This window comes from Schistocerca serialis, chromosome 4 (genome assembly GCF_023864345.2).
Source record: "Schistocerca serialis cubense isolate TAMUIC-IGC-003099 chromosome 4, iqSchSeri2.2, whole genome shotgun sequence".
NCBI lineage: Eukaryota > Metazoa > Arthropoda > Insecta > Orthoptera > Acrididae > Schistocerca > Schistocerca serialis.
Genome location: NC_064641.1, coordinates 907,257,928 through 907,275,122, shown reverse-complemented (window position 1 = coordinate 907,275,122; position 17,195 = coordinate 907,257,928).

Below are 17,195 nucleotides of genomic sequence, written 5' to 3'. Positions count from 1 at the left end.
TCACAATTTTTGTGTGAAGTTTCCCTGGTTTTCCCCCATTTTCTATCTTTTTCCATCCTCTACCTCTTGTTTTTGCGCTCCCACTATGTCTAACACTCCAAACTGTTCTCTCTTGTCATGATGAATCCCACCATGTATTACATGCTTTTGTACTACCAAAATTAAGGTCCCTCATTCTGTTTCTTGAAACCTGCTTTTGGAGTTACTCCAAAAGGTCTAACATCGAAAGTCCCTCTTTCTGGATGTAAACCTACTCTACACCATCCTCTTTTACAATTTCAAATACAGCAATCCCTTTCTCTTACCCAACCAATCTGAAATTTATATGCCTCATCAGCCAATTTCCACTTCACCAGACCTCTCTCCTTCTACAAATCCTACAGTAATCTGCCCCTCATCTTTCCTTGGATGGTATCATTCGCCAAGCCAACTTCAGACAGCAACAACATGCCGGACTTCACCTTCTCCTAAACTACTTCAACAGTGGTTTTTCCCTTCCTGCCCCTCTGCAGCTCCCCAAACAGCAACACCATCACCCACCACTCATCTCCTACAAACCGAACTTGGCCAACCTCCTTAATATCCCAAAACCTTCACCACTGCCTCCCAGTCCAGTAATAACTCATAATCACAAGAACCAGTCACAATAGCACAATGTTCTCAACCTCTCATCCAAACCACCCTTCATTCCTGAATTATGTATACTATCCAACTGTCTCGCTTTCAGCACGAAACCTGCATTTAACCGCGCTGCTGTGGTGAAAGACCTACTTTCCTTTACACATAATGTCAACTGGAAATGTCACTTTGCGACCAAATCCCAGAACCTTCCCGACAGCAAACCTGATAGTGAACCCTGCGTTGAAAAGACCTGACCATGATTCCAACTTGATCCAGCACCACACCTCAAAATCATCCCTTACAAGCCTTACAAGAATTTCCCACATCCAGCATTGCTTTACAATCCTTCCTCAGGTCCCTACAGCATGACCTTAACCTCTCCTCTGCAGAACTCCATCATTAACCTCCCAGCAGACAAAGGATCTACCACTATGGTACTTGACTGACAGGAGTATGTTGAAGAAGGTCTGCACCAGCTGTCTGACAGCTCTAAATACAGCATCTGCCATCAAGATCCCATCCCTGTGATTCAAACTGACATGCAGTCTCTCCTAAAAACCTCAGGCCCCTCACAAGGACTCACATCTCAATACATAGGAATTATTCCCCACCCAAACCACACACCACCATCTTTTCTCTTCTTCCTAAGATCCACAAACCCAATCATCCTGGCCATCCTACAGGTATTGGCTTCAAACCATGCATCAAACATATATCTACCTTATTTCATCAACACTTGTATCCCATGGTACAAAGGCTTCCCTCCTATATTGAAGATACCAATCGTGTAGATTGTCTGAAATCTGTGCTCGTCCCACTCCCCCCACACACGTTGCTTGTCACCATTGACGCCATCTCTCACTATACCAACACCCCCACATACATGATCTGTCTGCTGTTGAACATTACCTCAGTCAGCACACAGTTGATTCCAGACGTATGACTTCCTTCTTACTCACATTAATCAACCTTATACCTACAAACAATTACTTCACCCTTGAGTAGTAGACATACAGACAGATCTGGGATACAGCCATGGGAACCAGGATGGCTCCTTCCTATACCAACCTCTTCACGGGTTGCTTGGTGGGGGTTTTCTTGGGATCTCTAAACCTTTAGCCGCTGGTTTGGTTTAGATTTATGACGTCTTTGCTATATGGACTCATGGTGAGGCTGACCTTTTAAAGTTCATGGAATCTCTAAATCCTTCTTCCAACTAAATTTCATATGGTCCTATTCTGAATCTCATGCCACTTTCTTTGATGTTGATTTCATCTCCATGAAAGGCCAGCTACACACTTCCGTCCACATTAAATCTACTAACAAACAACAGTACTTAAATTTTGACAGTTGCCATTCTTTTCATGTCAAACGATCCCTCCCATACAGCCGTAGCATTCAAGGCAAACATATTTCTATGGATGCAGACACTTTAGACCAATACACCACCTCTCTCACATCAGCCTTTACTGGACATTAATTATCCCAACAGCATAGTTCAATAGCAGATTTTCTGGATCATCGCATCCAATCCTGGTACTGCTGATTCCTCCAAGAAACAACTTCAAAGCACATTACTTGTCACCCACTGCTATCCTGGCTTGAATGTACTAACCAGCTACTTCGACAAGGCCATGAATTCCTAAAATCATGCCTGAAATGAGATCCATTCTGTCTCAGATTTTGTCCACCACACCTAGAATAGCTTTTCATCGCCCTCCCAATCCCTGCAATATCCTTGACAGACCCTATGCTCCTTATGCATCCATCTTCCTACCCTATAGTTCCTACACCTGTGACTATCCCCGATGCAAGACCTACCCTGTGACCTTCCTACCCCATCTATTCCAGCCCTGTAACTGGCAAACATATGCTATCAAAGAAAGAACCAGCTGTGAAACAACACGTCATACACCAGCTGTTATGTAAACACTGTTCTGCCTTTAACATTAGCATGACTAGCACCTAGTTATCAGTCAGTATGAATGGGCATAGACAGAGGGTGTATACCAGCAACACACAATGTCCTGTTGCAGAGCATGCTTTACAATGTGACGCTCGTGACCTTGGTGCCTGTTTCAACACACACACAATCTGGATTCTCCCCCCAGACACCAGTTTCTCAGAACTCCACAGTTGGGAACTAGTGCCACAACATGTCCTTGGTTCTTGCCACCCACCTGGCCTTAATTTATGTTAATTCTTTCCGTATTAGCATTTCTTCACAGTAACTGCTCCTTTCTTAACTCCATTTTAGTTTCCTACATCTTTCATTTCCCGACCTGTTTATTTTTTTCTGTCACCCTCCCACCTCTGTTGTATAGAATGTACTTCAATTTTCACTGTTATTAACTTGTGCATGGTGTTTTAGTCATAATCTCTGTCTTGCATATTACTGTCTTCCACCTTTAAACTCAGGTTTTGAGCTCTCATCCAATGCTGTCCCCAACAATCAGTCTTTCCTTGTCATCCGGTCTGGTAAGTCTCCCCTGACCTGGGGTTGTGGGTGACTTTTCTGTACTGTTCCCTTTCCCTAAACCTCTCCAGTCTTTCTCTTACACCCCTCTTCCTTCCCCTTCAACTCTTCTGCCAGAAGAAGTAGCCTCTGGCTCCGAAAGCTTGTAAAAATTAAACCTTTCTGTGTGTGTATTCTCCTGCCATCACTTGGTGAGAAGAATTTTTATCTATCCATTTTCAATAATTGATAATTTTCATTATTATACAAAACTATATTAGAACATATTTGGTTCTAATCAGTATTATGCAATATTGTGTAACTGGTTCTCTTCATCAATAATGATACTTCCCAGCTAGAATGAATTGAAAGAGGCACTGGTGCTCCTTCTGTGAAGAGTAAAGGAACTAATAAAGTATAAACTAATGTCCATTTGTAACAAACTGGCCATGTATTGTGTTTATTACATTAATTAATTTTTGTTTTAATATTAAAATTTGTAATTTGTCCTGAATTTGAGTCAAGAAAGTATGGTCACTGTGTTACAAAGAAGGATAATTCTACATACTTTCCATGATTAACTGGTTCCCTGACAAATCACTTCACTTGTCTGAAAGTGGTGTAGCATTCTCGTCGCATATCGCAGACCATTCCATTTCTTTGCAAGGTACTGTAGGTGTGATATCCGGGAAAATTTTGCTCCAACACTGTCAAATACTTAAGACAATCTACTTCCTGTAATTCACTACTTATTTTTGACATCTATTTTAGTTTGTTTGGTTACAAATTGAATTACATGTTTCCTTCATATTGAATTTAAATAATTACCAATTACAAAGTTTTTAATCACAATGTTCACATTTTTGTCATCTGTAGTCTGATTAAAATCACTTGCTAGTTGACATTTGGTGTCTTGTATGGGAGCTGTCTTCCCCCGTCACAGCACTCAACATCATGCATAAAATGTTTGCCATTGCCAAACTGCCACAGTAAATGGTCAGTTCAGTTCCAATTGCTTGTCTGGATTTTGTTTTGTTTCATTCCCAAATCTTGGGTCTGGCTCTTTTATTTCACATTTCATCACACCTGATAAACACACCCAAAATGATGGCAGTGAAACAATGCACATTTCGTACACATCACCAGCCAAAGACTAATTGGTTCTTTCACACAAAACAATTCACAACCACATATACAGTTATTATCATCACAGAGATCGGCTTAGAATAGGAAAATTCTTACAACGTCTATAGAGAAATAAATATAACGCTAAACTATGTCACATCATTCTCATGATAACTATTGACTCTTTTAATTGCTCTTATTTTTATCCCTGTCATTCTTTTTTCATTTGGAATCTATCCTTGTCATCTATAACCTGATCATGTCAGCTCCCATAGCAAAAGTGAGATGTTAAGTTTCGTGTTTAGTGCTAAAACTGAATTTTTTTCTGTCTTGAGTTTGCTCATACATGTCAGCTTTAATCGCCATGAGAAAAGTGAGTGTGATTAATAGTTGTACCGCAGGTTGCTGACCACCAGTTTCTTGGATACGTTTGCACACCAAGAGGGACACAAGTGTAAATTCAGGCTACAAAATGCATTGTCTGGTGCAGTTCAGTCAGTGGTCATTTAACATCAGCTATGGACAGAGTATCTTGCTCTCACATCTTACCTGATGGCAGCAGCTTCCAACATTGCTCCACATTACATGAACAGCATTTCAGCACCTGTGAAGTGATCCACCGTGTTTGCATGTCACCTTTAACCAAGAAATAGCTGATATGGAAACACCACAGTGTTGAGTGACAGGTGTCAACTATTAAGTAATTTTAAATGGACTATAAATTTCTGCACTTGAAGAGGAAATGATAGAAAGCATAACCCACAAGTAGTGGATGACAAAAAAAAAATCCATGTCCACTGTGAATTCGTGTGTTGCTTTTTACAAAACAAAAACTGAAACAAGAAAAACATACTCTTACATACAGAAGCTTAGTTTTTATTTCATACATTTTGATTGTTATCCATCAACATGTTCCAAAAACAAAAATTAAATCTTATAGAGTTTATGAAACTTTGGTATTCTTCCAAATTTGAAAAAAATAGTTATTACTTCAGTGGTGGCTCATCATCACAATACAAGAATTTGAAAAACATTTATAACATATGCCACCATGTTGAAGATTTTGAAGGAATTATGGCACTGTAATCTTACATGGCATGGGAACGGAGTGTGTGATGGTTTTGGCAGCATTGTGGAAAAGTGCACACACAAGCATCTGCCAACAGCAAAATGTGTCAATGGCTTTAGGCCATAGACAACACACTACTCTGTAATGATAAACTGCTTTCAACAAGCATGACATCACAACTGTTTACAATTTTGGGTTCCCTTGAGAAGTTTCCAATGGGCTAATGCACATGTGCAGAGCTGAAGTTGCATGTGAGTAGCACCTTCTGCTTTTTGCTACTTGAAGTGTGGCCACTAGATGTATAAGCAGCAGCTGCAAGCAGCCAGATGCTACCCCGAAAAACATCTCTGGCATGCCCGAGCTGCCAGATTCGCATATTTTCAGAGCAGTCAAAGTTGTAGTAGGGAGTACTCTCCTCATGACCTGCATTTGTGTTTCATGATTTTGCTGTTGTCTCTTCATTCACAGCTCTCCCATCAAATGAAAACAGTTTCAAGTGCACGTTTTCATCTACTAGTATGTACTGCATTATGCCACAATAAAGAACTAAACATGAGATAATACAATAATGGTGCTCCAAGAACACTGGCTTCCTGAATTCAACACTGAAAAGCTTTAGCAGAATTTTATGTATCTGCCTTACATGAAACACAATGTTTTACAATCACAAGACATGTTTCAACACTTGTCTGGTACCTACTCTAGGCTTGCCATTATTTCTTAATTTGCATTGTTTGTGTCTTAAATATAATGATTTCTTCAATAAATTATAGACTGGCAGCACATCATGTTTTATCATTGTAACTGCCCACAAGGTTTTATATTTACTCTTGGAGTAGATTATAAACTGCCAATTATACAGTTTATTGGTGTCACAGGTAAGCTTGTTAACCTATATATACAGTTTCAAAAAGTCATGAAAGGTGTTTTTAGTTATGGTGTATACGTACAGCCTTCACCCCCCATCCTGACCTCCAAGAAATTTATATTCCTTTGTATTAGCTTTTTGTAGTGCTGTGTGGATATAAGGTTGATTGGAAATGCTACATAACAGTATTGCAGAGTAAAAGTTAAAAATAAAATCTTATGTTAAAGTCACCACACAGTAAAATATTAGGGTACTTCGAGTTGTAGAGTAGTTCTGAAACAAATATTGTGCCAATGACTGCTTTCTAATTTTGCATTCCTTATGTGGATAGGATACAATAAAACAATTGCCTTAAGTACAATAACTTCGTATGTTCCCATCGAACAGCATGACACACAGCTGCACATGGGCACATGATACGTGATACATTATGCCCCACTACATATGAAATTTCAAATAGAAATGTGGCAAAAGGTATATGAGCACAGCAAACTCCAAGCACCGGTTTCCTAGATCACCATAGCTGCGCATGCGCAGTAATGCCAGTGTTCTAGTGCTCTGTGGCAACTGCTCAAATGAACGTAGAAAATGTCACAGGAAAATATTGTGAATGGTGGTCTGAGAAGTGTTACTTTCAAAGTAAATCACCTTTTACACAAGATGAATTATGTTACATGTGAGAATGTGCAATGAATTTCTTAAATTATAGTGCTTACTCTCATTCAAAATATAACACTTTGAGGAACTTAAGACCAGACATTTATGTCATCATTTAAAATTTTACTGCAAATATCTTTCCAGAATATATCATCATCATCATCATTTAAGACTGATCATGCCTTTCAGCGTTCAGTCTGGAGCATAGTCTCTCTTATAACATTCCTCCATGATCCCCTAATCAGTACTAACTTTGGTGCCTCTTCTGATGTTAAGCCTATTACTTCAAAATCATTCTTAACTGAATCCGGGTATCTTCTCCTTGGTCTACCCTGACTCCTCCTACCCTCTACTGCTGAACCCGTAAGTCTCTTGGGTAACCTTGCTTCTCCCATGCGTGTAACATGACCCCACCATCTAAGCCTGTTCGCCCTAACTGCTACATCAGTAGAGTTCAGTCCCAGTTTTTCTTTGATTTCCTCATTGTGGACACCCTCCTGCCATTGTTCCCATCTACTAGTACCTGCAATCATCCTAGCTACTTTCATATCCGTAACCTCAACCCTATTGATAAGGTAACCCGAATCCACCCAGCTTTCGCTCCCATACAGCAAAGTTGGTCGAAAGATTGAACGGTGCACAAATAACTTAGTCTTAGAACTGACTTCCTTCTTGTAGAAGAGAGTAGATCATAGCTGAGTGTTCACTGCATTAGCTTTGCTACAACTCGCTTCCAGTTCCTTCACTATGTTGCCATCCTGTGAGAATATGCATCCTAAGTACTTGAAACCGTCCATCTTTTCTAACTTTGTTCCTCCTATTTGGCACTCAATCCGTTTATATCTCTTTCCCACTGACATTACTTTCGCTTTGGAGATGCTAATCTTCATACTATAGTCCTTACATTTCCGATCTAGGTCTGAAATATTACTTTGCAAACTTTCAATCGAATCTGCCATCACAACTAAGTCATCCACATATGCAAGACTGCTTATTTTGTGTTCACATGTCTTAATCTCACCTAGCCAGTCTATTGTTTTCAACATATGATCCATATGGCCTCTCAAATTTTGTGATTAAAAAGATAATTGACTTGATATCATACCCTCCCAGACACTCATAAACTGGATATTTGACAGTGGTATTTGTCCAGAATGTCTAAAGAAGACAGTAGTAATTCCATTACACAAAAAGGGTGAAGATCCTGCACTAATAATTATCATCCAATTTCTCTGATACCTATTTTTTCAAAAGTAATTGAATATTGTATACAAAAGCAAATTAACATGCATTTGTCAAAAAATAATATACCGACTAAGTCTCAATATGGTGTTAGGGCCCAGTTATCAACAATTAATGCTGTTGAAAATGTTGTTTCTATTGTGCAATCTTCTTTTGAAACCAAATTATCTGCTTAAGCCACACTAGTGGACTTAAGCAAAGCATTTGATTCTGTAAACCACACAATACTGCTGGAAAAACTATGGTGTTATGGCATTAGGGATCTGGAACTCTCCCTCATTAAATCATATCTCAGTAACAGAAAGCAAACTATAAGCTACAATAGTCAAATGTCGCAGTTACTGAATGTCACTAGAGGTGTTCCCCAAGGATCAGTACTTGGCCATTATTGTTTATAATATTTATAAATGACCTGCCCAGCAATATGCCATACAAATCTGTGCTTTATGCAGATTATACAACTTTCATCAATTCAGGGAAGGACATAAATAAACTGAAGGAGCAAAGTAAAGATTTTCTCAGACTATCCAATATGTGGTTCAAAGCCAATGAGCTTTTGAATTGAATTGAATTGAATTGAATTTTATTTGATCCTGTAAGATTACATTGTGTACAGTAAATGTACGTGTAATATAGGACATGTCAAAGTATTAACATTCTTTATCACTTATTTTTCTACACCTTTAGCTTACATTTTTACATCACTGATAATGAGTAACAATATATACAAATTTAATGCCATAAGTATTCTGCAACACTGTAAAACTCTTTTTCAATGAGATAGTCTTTAAGTTTCTTTGGAAAGTCATTGTGAAGTACACTATCTTGCAGGTTTTTGGGCAGACTTCTTAGTAGTCTGATACCAGAGTACTGGGGACTTTTTTCTAGCATTGCCAGTCGGTGGGGTATGCTCCGTACTTCATTCTTCTTTCTTGTATTGTGGGTGTGTACACTAGCATTTGTAATCCAGTCCTCACTACCTTTTGTGATGTACATTATTGTTTTGTATATATACAATGATGAAAAAGTTAAGATGCCTAAATTCTTGAAACAGTTTCTGCATGTTTCAGAGGTCTTTCTTCTTAAAATGGTCCTAATTGCTTTTTTTTGTAATGTGAACACTCGTTTTGTCTCTTGTTTGTTTGAGTTTCCCCACACAGTCACTCCATACTGTAAGTATGGTTTGAAAAGTCCATGATACACTGTACACAGAAGGTTCTTGTCTGAATACTGTGATAGCTGCATCATTAAGAATATGACAGCGCTCAGTTTCTTACAGACATTATTAACTATGAAAAGACTGTAAATATATCCTTCAGATTATCCAATGCTGATATTGAGTACACTTCTACCAAACTTCTTGGCATATACTTAGATATGAAATTAACCTGGCAGAGTCACATAGACAACATATCTCGAAAGCTTTCGCGAGTTATCTATCTACTGAAAAAATTATGCACCCTGTTACTGAAAGCCTGCTGATTAATTCCTATTATGCATTCTTTCATTGCCATATTAGCTATGGTATTCATCTGTGGGGTAATTCTCCGTGGTCCAGGAAAATTTTTATTTGGCAGAAGAAAGCCATTAGGAGTATCTCTGAGATTACCAAAAATAACATATCATGTAGGTCATACTTGAAAGAATTACAGATAATAACGGACCCTTCTCTTTTTATATACAGCTGCCTTTTGTACATAAAAGAAAACTTTAACAGTTACAACCTTAGGCAGTCCGTTCATAATCATAACACACATCAAACATTTAAGATAGACATACCAACAACTCAACTCAAGAAAAATACAAGACAGTTATGAATACATGGGAATAAGGCTTTTCAACACATTACCTGTACAGGCACAATGTGTCTCTCTTAATATATTTAAAAGTAAGACTAAAAAATAGCTGAAAGACAAAGCTTTTTACAGTGTTAAAGAATTTGAAAACTCTTCAAAAATAGACCTGACTTATGAAACAACTTGCAACTCTGTTTGTACTTCTTCCTAAGATTTTTTTTTTTTTTTTTTTTTTTTTTTTTTTTTTTTTTTTTTTTTTTTTTTGTCTCTGTAGTTCCACATTTAACTGTTAAACATGTGGAGAAATCCGTATGTATGAAATGTATTCTTTTATTATGCACATTCTTTAAAATGCACACTTTAGTTATGTGGGATATCTTTATGTATCAAATGTATTCCTTTATTATGTATGTTCCTTTAAAATGTATACTTTAGCTTTGTGTGATACCTAACAATAGTTATATTTCTTAATATGTAAGTTGTACATTACTCATGACGACATTGATTGCATGTAAATGCTTAAAGATGGATGAATAAATAAATAATATGAACAACAGTGGAGACAGTTTGCAGCCTTGTCTTACCCCTCAAACTACTCTGAACCATGAACTCAATTTACTGTCAACTCTAACTGCTGCCTAACTATCTATGTAAAGGCCTTTAATTGCTTGCAAAAGTTTGCCTCCTATTCCATAATCTCGTAGATTATATATACTTTTTTTTTTTTTTTTTTTTTTTTTTTTTTTTTTTTTTTGGGGCTTTCATTTTGTAAAGTGCCAGGAAGTTCTATGTTGGTGTATAAAACCTTCACCATTCTTAGAATTGAGAAGTTTTACAGCTCAGAGGGAAAGTATACTGTCACTTAACATAGAGAAGGTGTATTTTCACTTGGGAAAAAGTGTACTTTTAATGAGGAAATCCATGAATCTTTTTTCGTCGTTTGCATGTACACTCTGCACAAATTTTAACTCTGTAAGGCAAATAGTTTTTTTTGGATACAGCCATTTTAAGGTTTAAAAAAATTACAAAATTGCACAATATGAAACTTCAAAAAATTTGTAACTCAGATGAATACACCAGATATTTGAACAGTGTCTGCTTCATTTGTTCTGGTCTTTTTACTAATTAACATTTATTTTAAGTGTTGTGAAAATGGTAGATTGTTATTCACCATGAAGATGACACATCGAGTTGCATACAAGCATGATGAAAAGACAGTTACATATAAGCTTTTGGCCAAAGTCTTCTTCAGAAAACAATAATTCACACAAGCAAGTGCACCTCATACATACATGACTGCAATTTGTGTCTGCTCCAGCCACAGTGCAACCAAAACACTTCAAATGGGAGCAACAATCTAGGGGTAGCAGTGTAGGGGTGGGGGAAGAGGAATCAGCACTGCCTGGCAGATTGTGCAGGGCTAGAGGTGGCAGGACAGGGCTACTTGGCATGATGTTGGGTGGCAGTGTGGGGGAGGGGAATGGGGAGCAGAAATGAGAGGAGCAAGGAAGGGGAAAAGACTGGCAGGTGTGCCAGCAGAAGGCACCGCACTATGAGGGTGAGGGAAGGCGAACTGTGAGGAGTTGGCAGGCCAGAGTTGCAGAAACAGTGGGGTGGGGACAGTAGATTATTGTAGGTTGAGGCTGGAAAGATTCCAGGAGCAGATAATATGTTGTGCAGTTGAGAAAAGCTGGTGGTGGTAGTGAGGATCCACAGGGCTTGTGTTGTGGTATAGCCTCAACCTATGGTAAACTCCACCCACCTGTTTCCACCCCCTCTTTCCTACCACTTCCTCACAATTCGCTTCTCTTGATCCTCATTGTGTGTTGCCCTCAGCTGGCACACCTGCAGACCTTTTCCCCTTCTCTGCCTCTCTCCAGTCCTCTCAGAGTTGTCCCCCCCCCCCCCCCCCCCCACCTGCCAATAGCCTCCAAACACTGCACCTAGTAGCTCTGTCGTGCCACATTTAGTCACTGGTAAGCACCACCAGGCAGTGCCAATTACTCTATTCCCGCCCCTACCCTGCTATCACTTTCCCTCCCACCTCCCCCACTCCAGATTGTTGTTCCCATTCGACAAGCCTTGATTACATTCTGGTCAGAGCAGCCATAAATAGCAGTCATGTACGTGTGAGGTACGCTTGCTTCTGTGAACATTTGTGTTTCTTGTTTTTGAAGAAGGCTTTGGCCGAAAGCTTATATGCAAAAGTTGTTGTCGTGACTGACAACTCAGTGTGTCATCTTTACAGTGAGTAGCAATCTATCCTTTTTGTAACATTCTTGATATCCCAACCTAGACTTTCCATTGTTTAACATTTAATTTAGGTTGTTGAATAATGAATTTTATTAATGTTATTTTCTTAAAATTTCATTTGATAACTATTAATAAAGTCTTCAATTCCAAATTCAGCAGTTTTTTGTCCCCTGCATAAGAAACATCTTATTTTGTCTGTTTCAGAGAAAAAGAGCTTTTTCTTCCAGCGGCATCAGGGAAACATCCACATCTCATTTTTCGGTCCAGCATTTTCTGTGGTGAGTGTTTCAACCAGACACTGCACATTTGGACCAAAATATTATACAAAGAGAGAGATTGCTATTCCAGATCACTTGGTGTGTGACATCATGCTGAGTTGAAAGATAAATTTACACTCCATCAAATGTCTCAGTTACCAGAAAAATTAGAAAATAAATTCTGTAATCCTTTTTTAACTTTTTAGGTAGACCATGTTATCCCAAGGAAAAAGAGACTGTGTGTTACGGATACTAGAAAAAGTTATTGCCCAGCTGTGCTTTATATTAATTGTGCAAAAGTATTCCCTGGTTATGCTGTCAAATCAGTGAATGCATCTTGGCCAAGCAAAGGAAAAGTGAGTACCCTGTCTGAGTTTTTATTGAAGACAGTTTTGCATTATGAGTTGACTTTGTGCTAAAAAAAAATCCTTTTTCTTAATGCTATTTGTTAAACAGTTACCACATTTTTATTGACTTCCAGGTTCTTGGCAGGCTCAGAAAAGACCTGGGAGTGCCTCACAAGCCACACAGCTACCTTCGTTTTTATCTAGTTGCTTCCCCAGCAAGTGAGCGCACACATTCTACAGAAAGTGTAGAAGCAAGTGCATACATACATCCTCTGCTTGTGAAGGAAATACAAAATTTAGTGCAGAATGGAACGACCTCAGTTAAAGTCATAAAGTTGGCTCTAGATAGGTTTGCAACAACCACTTCACTGACACACATGCACCAGATCAAAAGAACACTATGTTTTACCCTTCCCATAAAACAATTTGTAATCATGTTTATTGTGCCCTACATGTGTTAAAGTTACCAGTGCTTGATCAAAGTACGCGGCATGATCAGATAAGCTCATACGATGTCAGTAGTGATGAGGAAATAAATGTCACCCTACAAGTATTAAAAAAAACCACTGTGTGATCAGAGTACACTGCTGGATCAGATAAGTTCATACACAGTCAGTAGCAATGAGGAAATAGATGTCAAACATCACATTCATATAACCTCAAACAGCCACTTGCAGCAGCTTGAGGCAAGGGAGTTGTGCAGTGAGGTTTCCCATCTCACATACAATTGCACCAACAGTGAAGCATTGCAAGACGTTTTTGGATTCCTGAAAAAGCAAACCCTGAAGTTGGTGTATCTGTTGCAGTGCCATAAACTTCAAAACAATAGAGAGAAGGAAGATACCTTTAACCATACAGAATCTGGTTTGAAGATCTTCCTTATTGTAATGTAATTTCAAAGGTAATTAACTCCCAAGGAATGTTTAAAGTGACACTCATAGCATTCTATTTGAATAGTCAGAAGTGACAGATGTATCTAAACAAGAAATAAGGGTGGCTGTGTATTTAAATTTTGTTGCACCCATGAATAAGCAGTGGATAAGATATTTTTCTGTGGAATGCTCATACAGTGGTAATACTGAACTAGTGAAGTTTTTAAATAATAATTTCATTTCAAATTAATTTCAAATTTTAATTCAAATATTGAAAAGTGGTGAAAGATGTGAAAGTGTGAATGGGAATGTAAGTTAGAGACATACCTTAGTGGATGAGATTGAGATGTCTTTGATGACTGGTGTAGGAAAGATTTGTGTTTCCTATCCCCAAGTAAGGATGTATACTTGTCCTGATTTGCTTCAATACATTTACTGCAATAATTTTAATGTGCATCTTTTGCTTTGCTACATCAGTGTAACAACAAGAAAACTAAACAGAACAAAAGCCACTGAGGTGCTGCACTTGTGAAGGATGTGTTACATCAGCCTATTGTGAAACAATACTTCACTGTATGAAAATGTAAGTACAAAGCAATAAATGTGTGCACAATGTTTCTAAAACTTTGATAACAGTCTCTTTCTAATTAGTTCTGAAACAGTTCCTTGAGTTCAGAAATACACTTACGTTGGGTAAACAGGAAACAAATGCTCTTCAAAGATTGTTTCAGTCAACATCAGTGTGTGCACTACTTTTAAACATTGATGGAAGATTAAAATTGTGCCTATCCAGTACTAGTACTTTTACCAATAAGGCATCTGACTACCTCTCAGGGGATTTTGCAGTTTTAATATGAGCACATCTTTCCATATTTTCACAATTCACTAAACCTGCGCTTACCTAGAAATGAAACTTTGGTCTTGAATTTTGTGTATGAGAGGCAGGATGTAAATTAGTAATCGTTTTAATATTCACTTGGTGGATAAGTGTGGCATTAAAAAAGTGTCTGGTGTGTGTCTTGGCTTTGTTAGGTCTCATAAATGTATCAACTAAGATACCACTTATCTGAGTTACAGACATCTTAATTGACTTGTAAAGCTTAGCAAGAAAGTAGCAAACGTTAACTTGGGACAGTCACATCATAGTGCACTCAGTCTTTGAATAATTACAAAACTTGTAAGAGCTCATTGCGCAGTGCATTCTGCAAACCTCTGTCACAGTTGATGACAGGCATTACAGTTCACTTGAAAAAGAACAGCTAGCATCTGGAAAAAGCATGTGGAAAAACAAAGTAACTGAAGATATACATTGATGTGGGCTTCACTTCAAACTAACTTAACACATTTTGCTTGGAGCTTTTTTTCTAAATCTGGGTCAGAGTGAAAGAGGATAGTCTAAAATACTACCAAATAACACAGTTGCTCTTTCTACATGCAGTTCCATGTCCAGTAATAGAATGTAATCTCAAAATTTGTTTGTCTTTAAGGTCCTAGCTGTAGTGACAATTAGGGGTATTGCATTTTGACTTTTGTTAAGTATTGTGGGGAGTAAAGTTAGCTTGTACTATATTATTCTGCAGCTAAAAATGTTTTACAATTTTTGGCAGTATCTCAATATGAAAACTATGTATATCCTCAAAGTTGATAAAAGAGGCATAGTTAATAGCCATGTTTGCCATCATCACATAATATAAAAAAAGTGTGGCAGTGATATTTTTCATGTCTGGTGCAAAGTGATATCAAAAATGCGCGAGAGTTTTTTTCTGGTCATGTGTTGTTTTTTTATCTTACCGTAATACTACAGAGTCTCTTAGCTTTTGTTACTTCTCTGTTGTTTTTTTAGTTTCTTCTCATTGTGAGTTTTTGCGAATAAATATTTTTTCGTTACCACATTATAACGGACAGCTATGCAATTATTTGTTGTTGGCAAGTCGCCTACATAATTGGTGACTTCTGATTAAGCAACTTTAAACTTTTCATTAGCTACGTCGAACATTAACTGCAAAAGCAATGAACGACGACTGCAAATGATACGGTTCGATAACGGAAGAAATTCATAGGCTTCAGAATGAGATAGAAACTTTACAGTTGCATATTTTGAAAGATATGAACTTCAAGCATATACCGGACCAAAGGAATGACGTTGGTTCAACAACCACAGCACACACCAGCAAGGCAACATCATTGGATACTGGGACTACTGCAGCACAACCACAGCAAGTAACAGCAATGGAACTACCCGCTGGTTTCAACGCTTCACCAACTCAACGGTTGCAATTACAATTGCCCCCATTCATGCCTTCTCAGCCACACACATGGTTTGCGGTAATGTAAAATACATTTCTACAACAAAGAATAGTCAGTGATCACAAGAAGTTCACCTTGGTGATAAGTAATTTGGACCATCAGACCTTGGCTTTGATATCTGACATTATAGTGAACCCGCCTACAGAAGGAGAATACTGTAGACTGACAGAAGAATTAATTTCTTGGTGTGTGAAGTCAGTCGACATCAGAGTCAAACAAGTACTGTACCAAGAGAAACGAGGAGATAGGACCCCGTCAGAATACTGGCATCATTTACACAGCCTGGTAGATAGTTCAACAGTCTCTGATAGACTGTGTCTCCACGTATGGCAACAACAGCTACCAACGCAAGTAAGAACTACACTAGCTATATACGATGAAAGATCAGTTGGCAAACTGCTGCTCGCTGCAGACAGAAGCTACGAGGTGCACAAGCCTACTGCAACAGTCGCAATGACATCGACAGATGCCACATATGATAACTACCATTACCAGCAAGACCAAACTGATGATATAACAGTAAACTGTGCCGCAGTCACAACGTGAAAAACAACAAAGTTCAAAGGAAATTAGAGATTTAAAAACTGCAATAGAGGATTTTGAATGCAGCTACGCACACTACAGCGACCACAAGTTATCTTTAAGTGCAAGAGAAACTGGGCTGGGTGTGAAACACGAAGTCAACAAGAGGACGAGCATAAGGTGTATTGGTACCATAAACATTTTGGGAGAGATGCTACAAGATGTACATCACCGTGCGCCTACTCAGACAACCAAGGTATGTACAGAAACAGTGCAGTGTTTTCATGTCAGCGACAGCAATCATCAATACATTTGCCTCCTGGTTCAAAAAGATTGTATGTATCAGACGTACTTATGGGTACAATGTTTTTGGTGGATACTGGGTCAGACATTAGTTTGCTTCCTGTCAGCCATGCGCCACACAACGAAAAAGACATACAGCCACGTTTGAAGGCAGTGAATAACTCAGTGATTAACACGTATGGATGTAAAGTGTGCAAGATTGATGTGGGTTTTTCCAAACAGTTTACCTGGTCTTTTGTGATAGCTGGTATATCAGAACCTATTTTGGGTGCTGATTTTCTGGCACATTTAGAGTTGGCAGTCAACTTACAAGGAAAACGTTTGTTAAATCTGACAGACAACAGTGCAATATCAAGCACTAAAGGGCATACAACTTGTGAGAAGCTACAGGCTATTGGCAACTCTGTAGCTGAAGAGCTACATGACGAAGAGAAGAATCGGAGATGTTCTGACAGACAGGCAAAAGAAGTTAAACATAGTACAGTTCACTATATTCGTACC